General features: G+C 37.4%; 1 long non-coding RNA gene across 5 annotated transcripts in view; it reads left to right on the forward strand.

Annotated features, from left to right (window-relative positions):
* LOC142491073 (uncharacterized) overlaps window positions 1-19303 on the forward strand; it is a 258366-nt gene that overhangs the window by 53030 nt on the left and 186033 nt on the right. For 4 of the 5 annotated variants that reach the window (XR_012800259.1, XR_012800261.1, XR_012800260.1 and 1 more), the window contains exon 3: window positions 6395-6460. This is a non-coding gene — a long non-coding RNA (uncharacterized LOC142491073). Of the gene's footprint in view, window positions 1-6394; window positions 6461-17008; window positions 17129-19303 lie in introns of all 5 variants that reach the window. The other variant, XR_012800258.1, reaches the window with a different exon arrangement.

A 19303-nucleotide genomic window follows, 5' to 3' on the forward strand; every position in this document is an offset into this window, starting at 1 on the left:
TGCCTCTCACCTGTCTCCCCTACAATCTATCCTTAACGCTGCTGCCAGAATCACTCTACTCTTTCCTAGATCTGTCTCAGCATCTCCCCTCATGAAATCCCTCTCCTGGCTTCCGATCAAATCCCGCATCTCACACTCCATTCTTCTCCTCACTTTTAAAGCTTTACACTCTTCTGCCCCTCCTTACATCTCAGCCCTAATTTCTCGTTATGCACCATCCAGACTCTTGCGTTCTTCTCAAGGATGTCTTCTTTCTACCCCCTTTGTATCTAAAGCCCTCTCCCTCCTTAAACCTTTTTCATTGACTGCCCCTCACCTCTGGAATGCCCTTCCCCTCAGTACCCGACTAGCACCCTCTCTATCCACCTTTAAGACCCACCTTAAGACACACTTGCTTAAAGAAGCATATGAATAGCACTGTGGCTATTCTGAACACATGGCACATAAAGCTTGGCCCCTTGCAGATGCACTTACCAGAACTCTCTCCTACTGTCTCTGTACATTCTCCCTACCTACCAATTAGACTGTAAGCTCCTCAGAGCAGGGACTCCTCTTCCTTAATGTCTAAAGCACTTATTCCCATGATCTGTTATTTATATTATCTGTTATTTATTGGATTACCACATGTATTACTGCTGTGAAGCGCTATGTACATTAATGGCGCTATATAAATAAAGACATACAATACAATACAATACAATGATCATTAAATCATACCTAGCTGTGGTCTTACATGTATCCAGACCCAGTTCCTACGACTAACATAATGTTAAATCCCAGCCTTAACTGTAACAGAGATCTGTGGAGATCCATTTTTAGAGGAAACACTTCTTTTGTATTTCATTAGCACTAACGTCCGTAAGTAGTGTTAGTAATGCAAGCTCTCGTTACGGCTGAAACCAGCACTTAACGCATCATTACTGAGATTTGAAGATCCCTGTTAGCATTTAGGACCTCATGCTATAAGCAGCGATGAGCCCTTATTGCTAGCTCATCACCAAAAAAGCCTCCAGGGATTCAGTAAGCTCCGATAAGCTGGCGATAAGATCAAAAATCACGCGACGATAAGCCACTTATCGCTGCTTATCGCCAGCTTCTCAAACTCGCTAAATTCTATTAGCCCCAATCAGCTAACCGCTAAGGCAATGAAGGGGTTATCCACCTGTGCTATGCTTATTGTGGGTAGCGGGGGTGGGTGAAGGTGGTATTTGGCCCTTGGTGGGTGTTTAGGCATTGTGGGGGCCATGTAGGTGGACGTAACCCCTTCATTACCTTAGCGGTTAATACCACTAAGGTAATGAAGGGGTTAACCCCTCCCGTTACCTACCCTAAACACCCATCCTTGGGGCTAAGACCCCCTTAGCCAACCACTGCTACCCATTGCTACCCACAATAAAAAAATACACATAACAGCCCTACTAGGCCACCACAAACCACTGCAATATTTAGTAGACAACAATATACAACTCACCCACCCCCTGTGCCCCCATATAAAACCATCATTTATTTTTTGAGACACAGGATTAATACCACAGGCCAGCGGGGGTACCCGGGTGGTGCCTACAAGTGTACCCCGGATGGTTCCCATGGGTGTCTGAGGGACCTTGGGTTGTCCCCACGGGTGTCTGGGGACCCTTGGGTGGTTCCTGCGTGTGTCCAGTAGCCCCACAGCGACCCCCAGGTGGTTCTCGCAGGTGCCCCGCAGTCCTTGGGTGGTCCCCGTGGGTCCCGCTGACCTGCGGTACCATTCCTGTATTTAAAAAAAGAAAACATGGCCTACATTTCAATAAATACGCCTCCCCCCCTAACAAACACATACAGTACAGTAATGTGCAAAATAACTATTATCTAGATATGGATAATAGATTATCTGCCCATTATTAAACACAACATTGTCCAGGCAGCATAAATAAAGTAAATAAAATCTGTTCTACTTACTCCTGCCAGCATGAAGGGCATCCTCATAAGCATATTGCAGGGCCATGACCTCCGATGCCAGCAGCAATACATACAAAAATACAACTAATGGGCCCTAACCCCTTAATCACCTTAGTGGTTAAAAACTGCTATAGTAATTAAGGAGTTAACCCACCCTCTCCCCCACTACCCACCTGGGAGGCCTAACCACCCAACCCGGACCCACTATAACCACCCTGTACCCATTGAGTGGCATAGTAGTACATCATACCCATATAATATGGGCATGATAAGCTACTATAGCAGTCAATGGTCACCCTAATACAAAATCATGAATGTCCAAAATACACAATAATAAAACAAATACAACAAGCACCTAAACACCCATAAACAAAAATTCAAAGCACTAGCCAACAAAGCAATTAACTAAATTAAACCACTAGCCAATCAGTTAAAGAAATAAGGTGAATAAAGAAAACACAGCGCCAACTTCTAAATATAAACAGTGACTAAATATCCCGCTGCTGGATTGTCGGGGGGGGGGGGTGATTCAAATCCTCCCAAAAAATAATATATAAAGGAAAAAGAATACCAGCGCGTGGGTTAAAATGATGTGCCCTAATGTATAAAATCACTATGTGTTTGAGACCTATAAAACACACAACTATCCTATATAAGTGCATAATATATCCAATCTCTGTGAATAGTGCACTTACATAGACAAATGTCCAAGTGATAATGTCCTGCAAGGTAAGTCTACTTTGGAGAAAGTATCCACAGGTTAACTTGATCCGGATGATATGTGTATATCTTCACACTTGTTCCACTTTAAGTAAAGAAAAGAGCATGGCATGGCATAATAATGTTTATTACAGGAAAAGATAAAAGTAGGAACACTCACAAACGAGCTATACAGCAGTGCATTGGTGCATACCTTGCCAGCTCCTGTTGTCCTTGTTAGGCAGATCTTCCTTCACTCGTCCTCTGTTGATTTCCTTGCAGTGTGGTATTCCACCGGCCTCTCTGCTTCCCAGCAGACTGCGTCTCCTCTCCTGCTCCAGACGTGCACGAGCGCACGTGACCAGGCTCCGACGACTGCGTGAGGACTGTGCGAGGAATTAGCTCTGCTCTCAGACAACTATGGTGGCTGTGAGTGCCTTCCTCAGTGATGGAGGCATTGCCGAAACGCGGCTGATGTGTTTTGGCGCTCACAGCCACTATAGTTGTCTGAGAGCAGAGCTAATTCCTCACACAGTCCTCACGCAGGTGTTTGGACTGTGTTTGGTGGGGGGGGGGGAGGGTGGTGTTTTTATTGAAATGTACGCCGTGTCTTTTTTTTCAATTTAAATACAGGAATGGTACCGCAGGCCAGCGGGGAACCACGGGGACCACCCAAGGACCTCCAGTCGCCCACAGGGACAACCTGAGGAACACCGAAAACCTGTGGGTACCACTCGGGGAACCCTGTGGGTTCCCCACACACCTGCATGGTCACCCGAGGACCCACAGACTTACGTGGGAACCACCCTGGGTGCCTTGTGGGACCCACAGACACCCCTCAGGACCACTCGGGGACCACCGTCGGCCTGTGGTATTAATCCATTGTCTAAAAAAAAAAAATAGTGATTTTATGTGAGAGCACAGGGGGTGGGTTGTGTATTGGTTTTTACTACATATCTAATTTTTAATTTTCTTACTAGTGTAACCCTATGGGGGTTCAATAGGAGCTTGTTAGGTGTCCAGTAGTGTAGATGAGAATGGGGTCTCCGGAGCAGAACCGCGTTGATTTCAGGTCCGGGGACCCCCTGCTTCCCGAGATACAGGCCCCATTATAGGGTGCCGGTATCTCTTATGCATGTAAATGTCTCGCGTCACGTGACCGGGACATTTCAATGCATAGGAGATACTGGCACCCCATAACAGGGCCTGTATCTTGGGAAGCCGGGGGTCCCCGAACCTGAAATCAACGCAGTTCTGCTCTGGAGACCCCCTGCTCATCTACACTAGTAATACATTTTAAATTAAAATATTTTTATTTCGACCGAGATTTGCGCAGAGAGTGAGGCGGCTCTCTCTAACTGCAGCAGAATCAACTCCTCGGGTGAGCCTTTTTCGGAGGGCAAATAATCTCGGTGCCGGCACTAGCCATTTGTTGAAATGTTGCTATCACTGGTATTCGGGGCTTTCTGCATACCGTGATAGCAACGCTGTCAAAAATGGCGATTTAAAAACCCTGGCGATTTTTTCTATCAGACTTTACTGCATGAGGCCCATAATTTCAAAATTGTATGTAAGTACAATTTTAATGACTTCCAAGTAAGTAATGTGTTTGAATACGTTTACTGCACTATATGTACTGAGTTGTCATTTTACAAACTGCACATCCATAAAAAAATACCCATCATTTTATATATCTATCCCTTACACATTAACCATGATGTAGGCAATTTCCCCTGTACAATCATTTTAAGCTTATTTTGCTTTGAAAAAGGAGCCAAAAATATTTTTGCCTCCTTCTAATAAGTGACACTATTGCTTCCCCCAAAGTCTCCTCTAAAACTCTTCAAATACAACTATTATTAATTTGTAAAGGGGAAACGAATGCAATGAGAAATTGATTTTGATTTTTAATTACATGTTGTCGCATAAAATAAGCACAATGCACTTTGTCCAAAGGCATTAAACTTGGTCTATTCTGAGTTATATTTTCTTCAAGCAAAATAAAGAGTATTGAAGGGCTGGCTTTGTATAGGGATGATTTCAATGAATGTATCTTCAAAATCACTGGTGCTGGATTAAATGTACCAGAAATTGAACTGCTTATAAAGTATGTGTAAAAAGTTCAGATTTCCAATACTCAGCAGGAATTAACTGTGAATACACACAGAACTGTACGAATAAATATGGCTTTAAAATTGTTTTTTTTATATCGGAAATGGGAAAAAGATATCACTGCCAAGTTTTTTCAACTTCTTTACATGTTGGCCCTCATCACTATAGCTGCAACATTATTTTGTGATGTACTTATGACATCAAAGCTAGCCTCTAACATAATATGTGTTGTACATTTTTGGGATATTTGTTGTTCCTGTGTAAGCAAGTTTTAGTCCTACAGATACATAAAAATACTTGAAACATATTTTCCATAATGGAACAAACATTTGTAAAAAGGGGTCACATGCAAAGTATTTATACTTCGTTGCTTCTCTTGACGAAGTTGCTAACTAAGTAGAACTGCATAAAAAATTACTTTTTCCTTTACTGAAGTTGTGAAAAAATTTGGACATGCTTTAGGAAGATGAATCACTGCTGTCCAGGTCCCTGCACTTACCAGGTTCAAGCTGATCATTTCAAGGGCAGCATACCATCTGCTTCAGAAAATCAACATGCTGTATATTGATTCCCAGCTGTATTTTCAATGTATGCATTCAATATTTCACTCTTTTATACATTAGATTTTACCAACATTGGTATATTCCTCTCAATGCACATGATCAACATTGTCCAGATCAATCTATTGACTATTAAACATAAACCCCAATCTTGTTCGATTCAACTCACAAAATAAATAGACTTTATATTTTTACGGCAGAGATCACACAATATATTTAGACTATTCTGTGTACCAATAATCTGTTTGTTTCTCCTTTATCTGAAAATCTTTCACATGTTGGCCTAAGGTGCTGTTTCTTAGGTTGTTCTGTTTCAGAACATCTCACACAAGCAAAACTCTCTATTCGAGAAGAACCTAAAACTGATGTTTGTGATAGTTCACAAACACACAAGTATAAAAATGCCAAAGGAGAAGCTAGAAGGAGTAAACTATGCAAATAAACTTCTTTAATATAATATATTCTTCAGTGTACCTCTGAAGTTTCTTTTAAATATGACGTTCAACGATATGGTACAGTGTTCTTATTGTTTAAATAAATTGATGCAAGCATATTAAATATATTTGTGGTGAAATAAGTACTCTTTATTAACTCCCTCCCTTGTGGGGTGTGGGAAATGTCTTAATCATGGGGTCTCTTAGGTTACAAGTGCAGACAGATCCAGTTACTCTGCAGATTTTCTTCGAGATCACTGTTTGACCATTTTCTCTTTGTTAGCCAATGAGGAACAATGTCCTCATCAGTAGTGCCATCAGTTTCAACATTGAAAATGAATTAAAAAATATATATAAAGCAGTGTAGATTGTTGCTTTTACTTGTGAACAAATGATGTGCTCTTTATACCCAACTGATTACAAAAAAGGTAGTAAGAGATAATTTTTTGGGGGGTCCAATGACCTGAATAACAAAAAAGTTTTTTATATAACTTATTTTCACTATTTTTAAGTGATATTTTGAAGCAAACAACATCCATGTTTATTATTTTTTTTTTAAGTAGCAAATAACATCCTTTCTGATTTACTCCCATCTAGGGGGAATGGAATAGAGTTTCTGATCCTAATTGCAAGTTTTCTTTTTTTTTGTAGGTGCTGAGGCAAAGAAGGCCATCGAATAGACATTGTCAGAAAATCTGGGTGACCTCGGCTTCCAAAGTGAGTCTATTGCAAGGTATTTCATTTGGTCGGGCACTTTGTCACAATTAGAAGATTTCAAAAAATATATGAATAATAACACCTTTAACTTGTCATTCACATTTAATTCAAGCGCTATTTCGATAGAATACTTGGATCTTATTATTTCGGCTAAAAATAACAGTATAGAAACCAGCACATATTTCAAACCAGTACAAGCCAATAACTACCTACATGCACACAGTCACCATAACCCTACATGGGTTAAAAATATACCCAAAGGCCAATTCATCCGACTAAAACGTAATTGCTCAAGTGTTGAAATGTTTCACACACAAGCGGAAGATTTAAAACAAAAATTTAAAGAAAGAAAATATTCCTCTTCAAATTTGGATAAAATAATAAGTGAGGTTGCAGCAATGGAGAGGTCAAGTCTTTTGAAATATAAAAATAAGAATACAACAAAATCTGTGAATTTAGCGTTTGTAACGCAATACAACCAAATGGCACCCAATATAAAAAAAATCTTTAAGAAATATTGGCCTATTCTTAAAAAAGATAAAGAACTAGAGGGTATATTGCCAGAACATCCCCAGATTATATTTACTCGAGCACCCAATATAGGACAGAAGCTGGCTCCGAGCTGTCCCTCAATGCAAAGCATTCCAAATAAAACCATCACACATAAAGGATATTTTCCTTGTAATAGGTGCACTGCATGCAAATATAGTGTAAAAAAATCCAATTTTACATCATATAACACTTCAAAAAATTATAATATTAAAAATTATATCACATGTAAAAGCACATACGTCATTTATCTACTTGAATGTCCCTGCGGTCTGCAGTATGTGGGCATGACCACTAGACCGGTCAAGCGACGCCTATATGAACATGTGTACAACATAAAAAGAGGGCTAACTACGCATAACGTATCAAATCATTTTCTTCAGGTGCATGGTCAAAATCCAACAGGACTTAAGTGTTTGGCGATAGAAACCATTACACCTAACTGGAGAGGAGGAAACGTTGTGAGCCTACTGGGGAGGAGAGAATCCTTTTGGATCTATGAACTTCGTACTCTATCCCCACTGGGCCTCAACGTTGACTTCGATTTAAAAGCTTTTCTGGTCAATTAATATTTGATGTACTGTATCCATTTTGCTCTTTAAATCTTTGCATGACTTGGTTTGCAACAATTAAGGTATATGATCCATAGGGTCTATTATGTAAAATTGCATCGAAGTCTGGTACATAAAGAAAAGTATTATCTGTAGTCTGGTTCTAGGTGCAAAGATAGACATTATCTGTTTTTTAAATAAATATATGTATATTTCGTTATATTAAGAATTTGTTTATTGATTATATCATGTCATATATGTCTTATTTTCACACACAAGTTGATCTATGAACAACTATTATTAAGTTTAATTATTCACAGTAAGTGTTTCTTATATATATTTCACATTTAAACTATATTGTTTTATAGAGGTATAAGTCTCATGACTGAGCACCATTATAAAGATTTGGTTTTCTTCACATATATTCCCACCTTTAAGCTTATATTGTATTGCACACACATATGTTTTTTATACACATTAATAATATCTAATAATTCACTAAGTATATGTAACACTCATTTTTATAGGCTTATCCCCATTTGGTCCATATTTGATACAAATGTCACTTTAAAAAAAAAAAAAAAAAAAGTTTCTATTTTTTTTTATGTTTGTTTTTTTATGTTTCCTTTATATAAGTTTGTTGTAGAATATCCGTTTCAGCTGAAAGTTACTATGTAGTAACATACTTTTTTGAATGATCAAGTATATATAGTGCATGTTCCTTTAATCAGAGCACTCACTGACTACACTGAGAGCCCATTGCGCATGTGCTATACTTGCCAGGTGAATTAGGTTTAATTATGGACTCATATATAATGGACAATGATGGACACAATGACAGAACCCCTGAGGAAGAAAGCAGCACGCTTTCGAAACGCGTAGGGTGGCATCTTTGGACTCCCACTGCAGCACTGTGGTGATTTCCCCCCTTCCCGAACGGATCCGGTGACGAATCAGCTGTTCCAGGCAGACGGATTTACTTATACATCAGGCGAATCTGCTGTAGCCGTTCTGAACCTATCTGCATGTCCTGCAATACCAGCTGATAGAAGCTCTACTCACACACGCCGGCGGGCGTGTGCCACGCTCCATCTACAGACCGGATCGGTTGCAGTAGCTGTCTGAGCAGCAGAGAGGGGATACTCTGAGATTTATCCACCGCCTGTTTACATCTATCGTCCGGTGAGCGGGTATTTCACCCATTGCAGCAGTGTGTCCATCGGCATTATTTGTCCTTTTACCCAGTTTTTTATTTTTATTTTTTCTATGTCCTGTATATTAATATATGTATATTAAATGTTTTAATTAGCAATCACCTGTATCTCAGCTGATACTTATTAGTTATATATTGTGTGTCTATATGTAGTTCCCCCCCCCCCCCCTTCGTCTTATCTAACAGTATCACGCTATGTATTGTGTCTTTCTTCTATTTTAAGCACATCACTACGTCTGGAGCCTATCCCTGGCTATTCTACTGGTTGGATATATATCCTTTTAACCACAGGCGCCTTGTTATACATATCCTTTTCTTTCTATGCTATCATTCTGACCAGGGGGTCAGAATTTGTATTTCAGGCAGCCCCTTATATGTGGACTACATTCCCCATTTAAGGTTGTACAATATTAATTGTTTTATCATTTTATTGTTCTAGTTAGCGCTACCTATTCTCTGTTTTGCAACTATTGCAAGGAAGCAACATCTTATTTTATTTGAAAATCCTAAAGAGCTATCTTAGATTTCCTTGAATTATTGCAAGTTTATCCTGGCATACTGTAATGTGAGTTTACTGAGACTTATCCGCGGAGTATATTTTCGTTCAAACTCACATGCAGAATTGGATTCTGTTGCCCTTATAGCACTGTGAGGTTCCACATGAATAAGAATTGGCAGGTTCAAAGGTGATGGCTGGTTGGCATGGCCCTTTTGAAGTTCCTGCACTTTTGTTTGGTAAAATTAATTTAATAACCACTATTGGATGTATTTTGCCCTTATTGGAGGTATGGCCAGTCCAAGATATGTCTTGGGGAGATTGTAGATGGCTATAAAAGTTATTGGGCCAGGTAGCAAGTGGTCGAGGATTAGAAAAACAAAAAGGGGACCAGGGACTTTTAATTAACTAAATTAGTCATTTATTAGAAGACATCTCCAATCAGAAAAATAAAGCTTTACAAAGTATAATAGTAGCATCATTTAAGAATGCAGTCAATCTACAAAAAGATTGCATTTTTGCAAAATCTTGGTAAAAGTTTTATCTATTTATTTATTTATAAAGTGTTTTACCAGGAAGTAATACATTGAGAGTTACCTCTCGTTTTCAAGTATGTCCTGGGCATAGAGTTATGATGACAAATAATAAATGGTTACAAATACATAGTTACATAAGTGAACAGGGTATACATTATATACAAGACATTGCATGCACAGTTAAAGATAATATATATTATAGGCTTATGTAACAGTTACAGACCAAATTAAAATGTGAAAGTGAACTAAGTTTTCTAAGTGGCGCTAACTGTTTTAGCGTAAAAAAGTTTAAAAATTAAACTTGGTGAATCTTAATAAATGTGAATACATGTGACTAAAAATTTTTGTGCATAATATAAACGTGCAAAGAATATATATATATATATATATATATATATATATATATATATATATATATATATACACAAACAAATTCGGTGTGCAGCTGCAACCCAAACGTGGATTGCTCTCTCAATCCCAGTGGTATTCTTATGGTCTCCGAGTTGATGGGGAGCGCACATATAAGAGAAAAAACATATATCCAATAGTGCAATATGTTTTGAACATCAAGGGGTTAAATCTTCCCAATCCCTATGAGAATGTTACTCACAGATTCAAAATTTTCACAATACACGTAAAGGTATCTTTCTCAGCGGTGCTTCAAGGTATAGTGATCAAGGGACATGTGTTGACGGAACCTCTATAGGGTAATTAAAAACCAGACATAGCATAGACTGATATGACAATTTTATGTGTGAAAAAGATATTCGAAATACACTCATATGGTGCTATATTAATATAAGCAATTTGATCTAATGATCCACGCCAACAACCGGAACCTGGAGGATCTCTCTCCCTTCTGTGGCTCGGCTCCATCGGCGCTTTGCGTCTCCGTACTTCCGGATTGCGATCTTCCGAAGGCTTGGGCGGCAGACGGCTCTCGGCTCTCCTAGGTATCAGGCAGCGTTGTACGCAGTCATCTACCTTCACGTGACACTCTACGCGTTTCACCTTTCAACAGGTTTCTTCAGGAGTGTTTGATTGGTGTAATTGAGGTATTAAATACCCTCATAGTGGATTATCATTGGTTGTGCAAGATGTCAGTTAGAAATTCTAACAACCAGTGTAAGATTAAACTGACTACAACATTAATGAAACTATATAATGAACTTAAACTAAATAAATGTCCAAAAACAAAACAGTATCCTATTGCTATCATATACATTATCACATAAGTACCATCAAATGCAAATGAATGGGTCATAATTATCCATCATGTAAACATACATGGTGGCTCAACAATACATAAAATAACCTCATAAAATACATTCATACAAATGTCCCTATATAAAATCTTTAGAAACATATTATTAAATTTTTTAAAAACGTAATATCCCAATATAAGATTTTGGAATGGAGCAAGAAAAAATGTATTAGTATTCAATGAAAGACGAATAAAATCAAAGGAAAACATTTAAATCAAATTCTATATTTAAACCCATAAGTGTTAAAGTGCCCAATTCATATATCCAAAAATACTCTTTCTTCATTAAAACAGTATTTTGGTCTCCTCCTCTCCAATGAGGCATCACTTGTTCTATCCCTTTGAATTTTAAATCTTCAGGGTCAGAATTGTGTATTAATAAAAAATGATTGGATACACTGTGTGTTGTGACTTTTCTAAGGATGTTTCCAAGATGTTCTAAAATCCTAGTACGTAATGGACGTATGGTTTTTCCTACATATTGTAGGCCACACGTACATTCGAGGAGGTATATAATATATTTGGATCTACAATTAAGATGTTTTTTTATTTTATATTCCTTTCCTGTCTTATTTGAGGAAAACATATCTCCTGTATTACAACTGTGTTTGCATGCTGTGCAGTTTTTACAGCCATAGAAACCTTTGGGAAGGTCTAATCATCGATAGGGGTGTTCTTTTTTTCTTTTCTCAAGGCACTAGGTGCCAACTGATTTTAATGTTGTGCCTTATCTGGAAGATAACTTCCCAATATAGGGTCGTTTTTTAATACATGCCAATGCTGGTCTATAATGCCCCTAATTTTACCAGCATCCTTATTATATTGTGTAATGAATGGCACTTTTATATTCATCTCAGTATTAGGCTGTCTTGGAGTGAAAATAGATTCCCTGGACAATGTAATAGTCTTGTCTAACGCTCTTTTAATATTTGTAGTTTTATATTGTCTTTCTAAGAATTTATTTGTCAGAATGTCTGATTGATCTAAAAAAACTTTATTATCTGTGCAATTTCGCTTAAGACGACGATATTGACCAATAGCAATATTTTCAATCCATTTATTTAAATGACAACTGGTAGGTAAAATTAAATTATTACTATCCACATTTTTAAAATAATTCCTTGTTTTAATTTGGTTATCTTCAATATAAATATTTAGATAAAATAATTAATTTGAGAATTGCTAATAGTTGAAGTAAATTTAAGGTTGAGCGTATTGGAATCTAAATAAACAAGAAAATTGTCGAGGTCCTCCTTAGTCCCTTTCCAGATGAATATAATATCATCGATAAAATGCCGCCATGTGACCAGGTTCGCGTCGAGTCCTGCCCATGACCAAATATGTTCTTCTTCCCAAACGCTCATGAAAAGATTGGTGTAACTCGGCGCGAACCTGGTCCCCATGGCGGTCCCACATAGTTTTAGATAAAATATTTCGTTGAACCAAAAATAATTATTTTTGAGTATACAATTGATGCACTCGACAAGAAACTTTGTTTGAATTTTAGGAAACTTCCCACTTTTTTCTAAAATATGTAAAATTGCTTTACATCCATCCTCATGTTGTATTGAGGTATACAATGCAGTGACATCAGTTGTCACTAAATAGTATCCTTCCTTCCATTCAATTTGGTCTAATATGAGTAGTATATCACTAGTATCTTTTAAATTAGATTTTTGTATTTTCACTAGATCTTGTAAGTAGCTGTCAATAAATTCAGATACATTTGATGTTAAAGAGTCGATGCCTGATATAATAGGTCTTCCTGGTGGGTTAGCTATATCCTTGTGAATTTTAGGCAGGAAATAGAATATGGGGAATCTAGGTTCTTTGACTGCAAGGAATTTTTCTGTTAAAATTCCTTTAGATCTTCCATCTTCTAATAATAGATATAGTTCTTGTTTGAATCTATTATTTGGATTAGTGTCTAACTTTTTGTATGTGGACTCATCTCCCAAAATTCTATTTGCTTCTTTCATATATTGGGAGTGGTCCATGATGACCACTCCCCCAACTTTATTGGCTTGTTTTATAACTATACTTTTATCTAGTGTTAATTCTTTCAAGGCATGTTTCTCTTCTCTTGACATATTATTATTAACTCTATTGTTACTGCTAGTTAACGTTTAAAATGTGAGACAGCTTTAGTTTTGAAAGAACTTAGACTGCTGGTGGCTGTGAGAGTCTCCGGTAGATTGTTCCAGTTTTGGGGTGCACGGTAAGAGGAGGAGCGGCCAGATACTTTGCTGAACCTTGGGAATATGAACAGTCAGCTGCATGTTGTACTGTAGGGGTGAGGATCTTGTTCAGATAAATGCGTAGCTTGCCCAGAAAGTTTTTGAAGGCAAGACTGGAGAGATTAACTTTGCGCCTAGACTCAAGTGATGACCAATCTAGTTTTTGAGCATTTCATAGTGATGTGTGTTGTATTATTTTATTGGAGAACAAAAAAAACATATTGAGATGTAGAGGGTATCAAGTTTGCTAAGGTGGATTTGGGGTGCCTAGTTCACATTGCTTAGAATGCTGACTATTTTGTTAATTTCATCAGACGTTTGCAACCTTTTATGAGAATTTTGAGAAAATCGCAGTATTTAAAGAGCCACATACTTTGCACATTGACTTTTAATGGTTGGTGAATGTATTTTGAAAGCTTGTCGATTTTTGCTAATATTTTGGGTAAAAACAGTAGGCAAATTACACCCTGTTCATGGACTTCAGCTAAAAATGTGCACATATCTATTAGTAAATATGCATATACAGATTGCAATGCATTTCTTTTCATTGCCAGAACTATTTGAAAACCTAATAATTAATCATGTTCTAAAGTTTTCTGGTAATGAACATAAATTATTGTTCATGTGGGACATCACAGTGCTGGAAGGTCAGCAGAATCCAATTCTGTGTGTGAGTGGGAACAAAAATATACTCTGCGGATAAGTCTCCATAAACCCACATTACAGTATAAAACTTGCAACTATGCATTTAAGAATCATAATACAGGGAACGAACGGCTACAGAACAGCAAATTCCTAAAGGAACAGTAGCTCAGATTGTCATGAACATATTCAAATATATCACACAGACGAGGGAGCAGCTTGGAGATACATTTCAGCAACAATAAGGAGTAAGAAGACATCTATAAAATAGCAGATTTAACATAGAGAATACCTTGAGGCAGTGATTGCCAGGTATGTCACAGAAACGTATGAAACAAGAGATATTTAGGATGAGCAAAAAACTATAACTGTAAACTTGATGTAACGCTTTAAAAAACTGAAAGTGAGATATTTCCATTTCAGTTTTAGGTTTTAACACATTAGACACAGAAAATGATGGTGTGAATGTTTTGCAAAGGTATGACCTGTATTTAAAAATATCGTCTGGGGTTGTTGTTCTGGGAAAAAAAGATAAAGAAATATTGACTTGAAGAAATAAAAGTGACCGAGTTTTAATTTTCTTGGAAAAGCAAAGCAAAAAAGTATTTTGCTTCAGTCCAATAAAAGAAATATGTTTTATATTTCTTGTAGATCACTCACTTTTGTGGAAAAAAAGGAAACACTTATTAGGCCCTGATATATGATTATTATTATTATTATTATTATTGATGCATATTCTGGGGATTTCATTATATGATGTACTGTATACCTTCTTACAAAAGTCTCTGTGGATTATAGATAGGACACATACTGTATTACAAAATCTTCTCTATTTACTGTCTTGTGTCTGCAAAACTAATACAAAACCCCCAATTCATCAGAGAAAGAAAACGTCTTTGAGAATTTTTTATTTACATCTTTTTATTTCATATTTAATTAAAAGATGGTGTTGTTTGTTGCACCAATTTTGCACAGAGTTTGCAGCCAGGAAACTTTGATACATGACCTTCTAAATGTAAACTTTACAGCCGTATGTCTTTTTGACTATATAGAGCTAATGGCATAACTTAACAAAACTCCTGTAGTTGCAAATTGTCATTAACACTTAAACACTCAAAAATACGTCGCACAAACCAGGAAAATGCTGGTGGATTGAAAAAAATCTTAATAGAAGAGGAAGAATGACTATGCCTAAAATATATGCAGAGAAGAGGATTCCTTAAAGGGCAGTAATAACAATTCAGCTTCCTTTATTCTAAACGCTGACAAGATTATAGGTGCATTACTTTTGTTACACCCTATTCTACTACTTTGTGTGTGACTGGTTATTATGCAATAGGTGGTTGTGCTTCCCAGATTAATATAAATGAAACAAATGGAAAGGCCATGGGACATGATGAAGTTTGGTTATGTTGTATGCTCGGGAACTTCAATAGATATTCTGCTGTAGATCAAGCAACTTCCTTGAGTAAAGATACTGTAGAAGTAGGTAGTGTGATACTTTATATAAGATTGTTGATACTTTATACGCTTTCAACCCTCTCAGGGTCCTTCATTAATGAAGATAGAACTCATTGCAGTATTAACAGTTTGACATTTATGCAAATTATTTTATGACGTTGAACATTGTAACACAGTTAAGGAAATAAAATAATCTTTGTGGCTCTTCTGGGTAGGATCTGGGTGAGCAATGTTGACCTTCATCTGATAATTTTGGGATTGTACAAATAGTACGGTTCAGGGAGAGAATAATACACAAACCCACACTCTGCAGTCCCCTCTAAACACTGTGCAGCCCCCCTCCTCTACACCAACAAAACACACTGCAGCCCTCCTCCACCCTCTACACTCACAAAACACACACAACACACAGTAGCCCCCCCTCTACACCCACAAAACACACTGCAGACACACACTAACAAAACAGACTGCTGCCCCCTCTACATCCATAAAACATACACCAGCAGCCCCCCTCTACACCAACTGCAGCCCCCATGTAAACCCACACACTGCAGACACACACACACACACACACACACACAAAACACTCTGCACCCCTCCTCCACCCACAAAACACACACAGCAGCCCCCCTCTGCACCTACAAAACACATACTGCAGAGACACACAAATCAACAAAACAGACTCTGTCACCTGTACAGTACATCCACAAAACACACACCAGCAGCCCCCCCTCTTCACCCACTGCAGCCCCCTGTAAACCCACACACTGCAGACACACACCAACAAAACATTCCGCACCCCTCCTCCACCCACAAAACACACACTGAAGCCACACACACTGCAGCCCCCCTCTACAAGAACAAAACACACACAGCAGAAACACACCAACAAGACTCTGCTGCCCCCTCTACACCCACAAAACACATACCAACAGAAGACACACACAAATAAAACACTCTGCTGCCCCCTTTACACCAACAAAACACACTCAGCAGACACACAAACCTTTCCCTTCACTCTCCTGTGCGGAGCTCTCTGCAGACAAGGTGGGGGAGGAGTCAGTGCCTTGCTGGTGGCTTCTGTCCAATCACATCGCCTGTCTAAGTGCAAATTTCACTCTTTGTGAATGAAACCTGAAAGCTGATTGGCTGAAATACTTGGCAAGCTACCAAAAATTCTGGGCCATTACTGATTGGGTAATGCCCGGAATTTTAACCAATCAGAGAGCAGGGATTTCAATAATGCCCTGAATTTACCAGCTTTAGCCTATTATAGTGTATAAAGGGACATGAGGCATTAATCCAGTCTTGACATGAGACATGAAGAACTTACAGTAGAAGCTATGGAATTAGTGGTTTGGTTTTAGGGATCAAATGAGTGTGGTGGTGTAGACATTATCATCAGAATGAATTGTTTAATCTGCATGCAGGACTAAGAACATAAAAATGAGTCAGAAGGGAAGAATTAATTCATGTGGTTGACCCAAGAGGTATGCACATTTCAGTTATTGTATAAAGAGTGGTTGCAAAAGAAGTTATGTTCATATGTTCCCTCTTAAAGGTCAGAAAAGGATGAAAAACTGTTTGTTTGTTTTTCAGAATAATTTCAATGATGTCGAGAAAAAGTAGTTTTGGAGAGTTGTTAGCATTGCTCCACAGAAGGTTTCCCCTGTTTCACTCCTGAATTAATGATAATGATGAAAGCGGTGAAGCCGTAAGGTGAATAGTAATTCAGATTTGCAAATCTTTATTGCACAATGTCATAACAAGTCCATAATAAAGAGAAATCCACATATTTATATAATATAGACACCATACTGGACAGGAATAAAAAAGAGGTAGAGAATAAACCTTTTAGATGTATATAGAAAAGAAGATTCCTGTGATATAAGTAAACTATATAGACATCTCAGAAACAGAAATCAAATATGTGCAAAGGTATAGAGAACAAAGTACAATGCGTCTTTATATACACACTAACCTTATATATGTAAACACTAAAATACATTCTAAAGTCAAGTGTTCAAACTCACACACAACAGCATTAAAACAAGCCATCTACAAAAAACACCAGTATTTATGTCAACTGAATACAAGGAGCTTTCAAAATAACTATTCATTCCAAGGGCAGTACAAACGACATGGGGTTTGAGAAACCCTTAAGGTTTGAAAAAAGGAGATTTCACCAGCAAAAAGGAAGGGGTTCTTTACAGTAGGTCATTTAAAACGTGGAATTCATTACTCATGGAGACTGTGATGGCAGATACAATAGATATCTTCAAAAAGAGGTTGGACATATTTTTTAGAAAGGAAAGGTATACATGGATATACCAAATATGTACATACAGGAAGGATGTTGATCCAGAGAGAAATCTGATTACCATTATTGTAGTCAGGAAGGAATTTAATTTTTCTCCTTATGAGACCTCACTGGATAATGTTTAATTGGGAGGTTTGTTTTCCTTCCACTGGATAAAAATATTGTAATTAGGTAGGTAAGTGTAGTAAGTATATTTTGTCTAAATTTAACATAAGTTGAACTTGATGGACATATGTCTTTTTTCAACCTCATCTACTATGTTACTTTATTCATAAAATGTCTGGGAAGGCAGATGTTTTCATCTTGAGACTTTACCCTCTTCAGGGTCAAAGCACTTTGAGGTAGAAGTATAAAAAGCTCCAGTGATTTGCAAATGTTCACCTTTCTTCTCTACTCCAGTTACTTTCATCTCAAATCCACCGAGTGTGATATGCTTCTAATTCGGAGAAAAAATGCCAATATTATAAATAAAAATATAACAACTAGTAATATTCTCACAGCTGAAAAACTGTTAGCTTTATGTTGAATAACTCAAACTTGGTACATTGGTAGCTTACTACCCCCCCAAAAAAACAAATATGGACTCACTAGTATGTGCGGGTTTTTGAATGATTATTTTTACAACCTGTTACAATTAATGTAATTGTTACATTCCGTTTGTGCCAATGTAGTATTTCTTAATGACATGTGTATGTGTCACTATGGCCACAGTGTAAAATAAAATTTAAGATAGGACTTGAAGTGCCTTAGACCTTTGTTGTGCGGCCTTTATATCATAATGTATGATTGAAAGATAAAAGCGAGAACAATTAGAACTTGTTATAGACATTATATATGGATTTAGGCTTCCAACACAAAACCACTGTTGATACATCTGATGGTAGTAGTGATTAAATGTTGTGTCATACTATCCCCTAGCTTTCCTGCTTCATCACTTCAGGGGATATCAACACTAGTAATTGTCAGGCAAGGCGCAATTGATTATCCTCAAAATTTGTTCTTGTTATTGACTGTAATGGAAAAAAATTGTGCTTCTAAATTATTCAGAATGAAAACATACACAGAAGAAATCAATAAGGCACATCTGATATTAAAGGCAAATTAGACGCAGCAATATAAGGTAGCTTAAATCTGCTTATTCATACAAGAAAGAAAGCATTTTCATGATAGAAATGGTTTCACTCTCATAAATGTTATCTAGAGATGTGTTGTTATAGTTATTATTAGGTATTGGCAAAAAATGGGTGTAGGAAACCAGAACCTACGAGAACCGTAAGTTCTAAATCCAAACAGAAAACCAAAACACAAGATTTTAAGAACCAAAACTCAAAAATGAATTAGAACCCAAATTAGAACACCCGTCCAAGTGCCCATCACAAGGTTTGTCTTGCCATATCTTTTTAAACGATTTGACATTTTTCAGCATTATAATATGCAAGCATTATCATGCTTCAATATTCCTTCCCCCCCGCACTAAAATCAAACAAATTGAGTTTTGTCAAAACTAGACTACGAAACATTTTTAGAATCTAAACCATGTCTAAGACACGATAATTTTTTTCGAACCAAAACAT

This window comes from Ascaphus truei, chromosome 3 (genome assembly GCF_040206685.1).
Source record: "Ascaphus truei isolate aAscTru1 chromosome 3, aAscTru1.hap1, whole genome shotgun sequence".
NCBI lineage: Eukaryota > Metazoa > Chordata > Amphibia > Anura > Ascaphidae > Ascaphus > Ascaphus truei.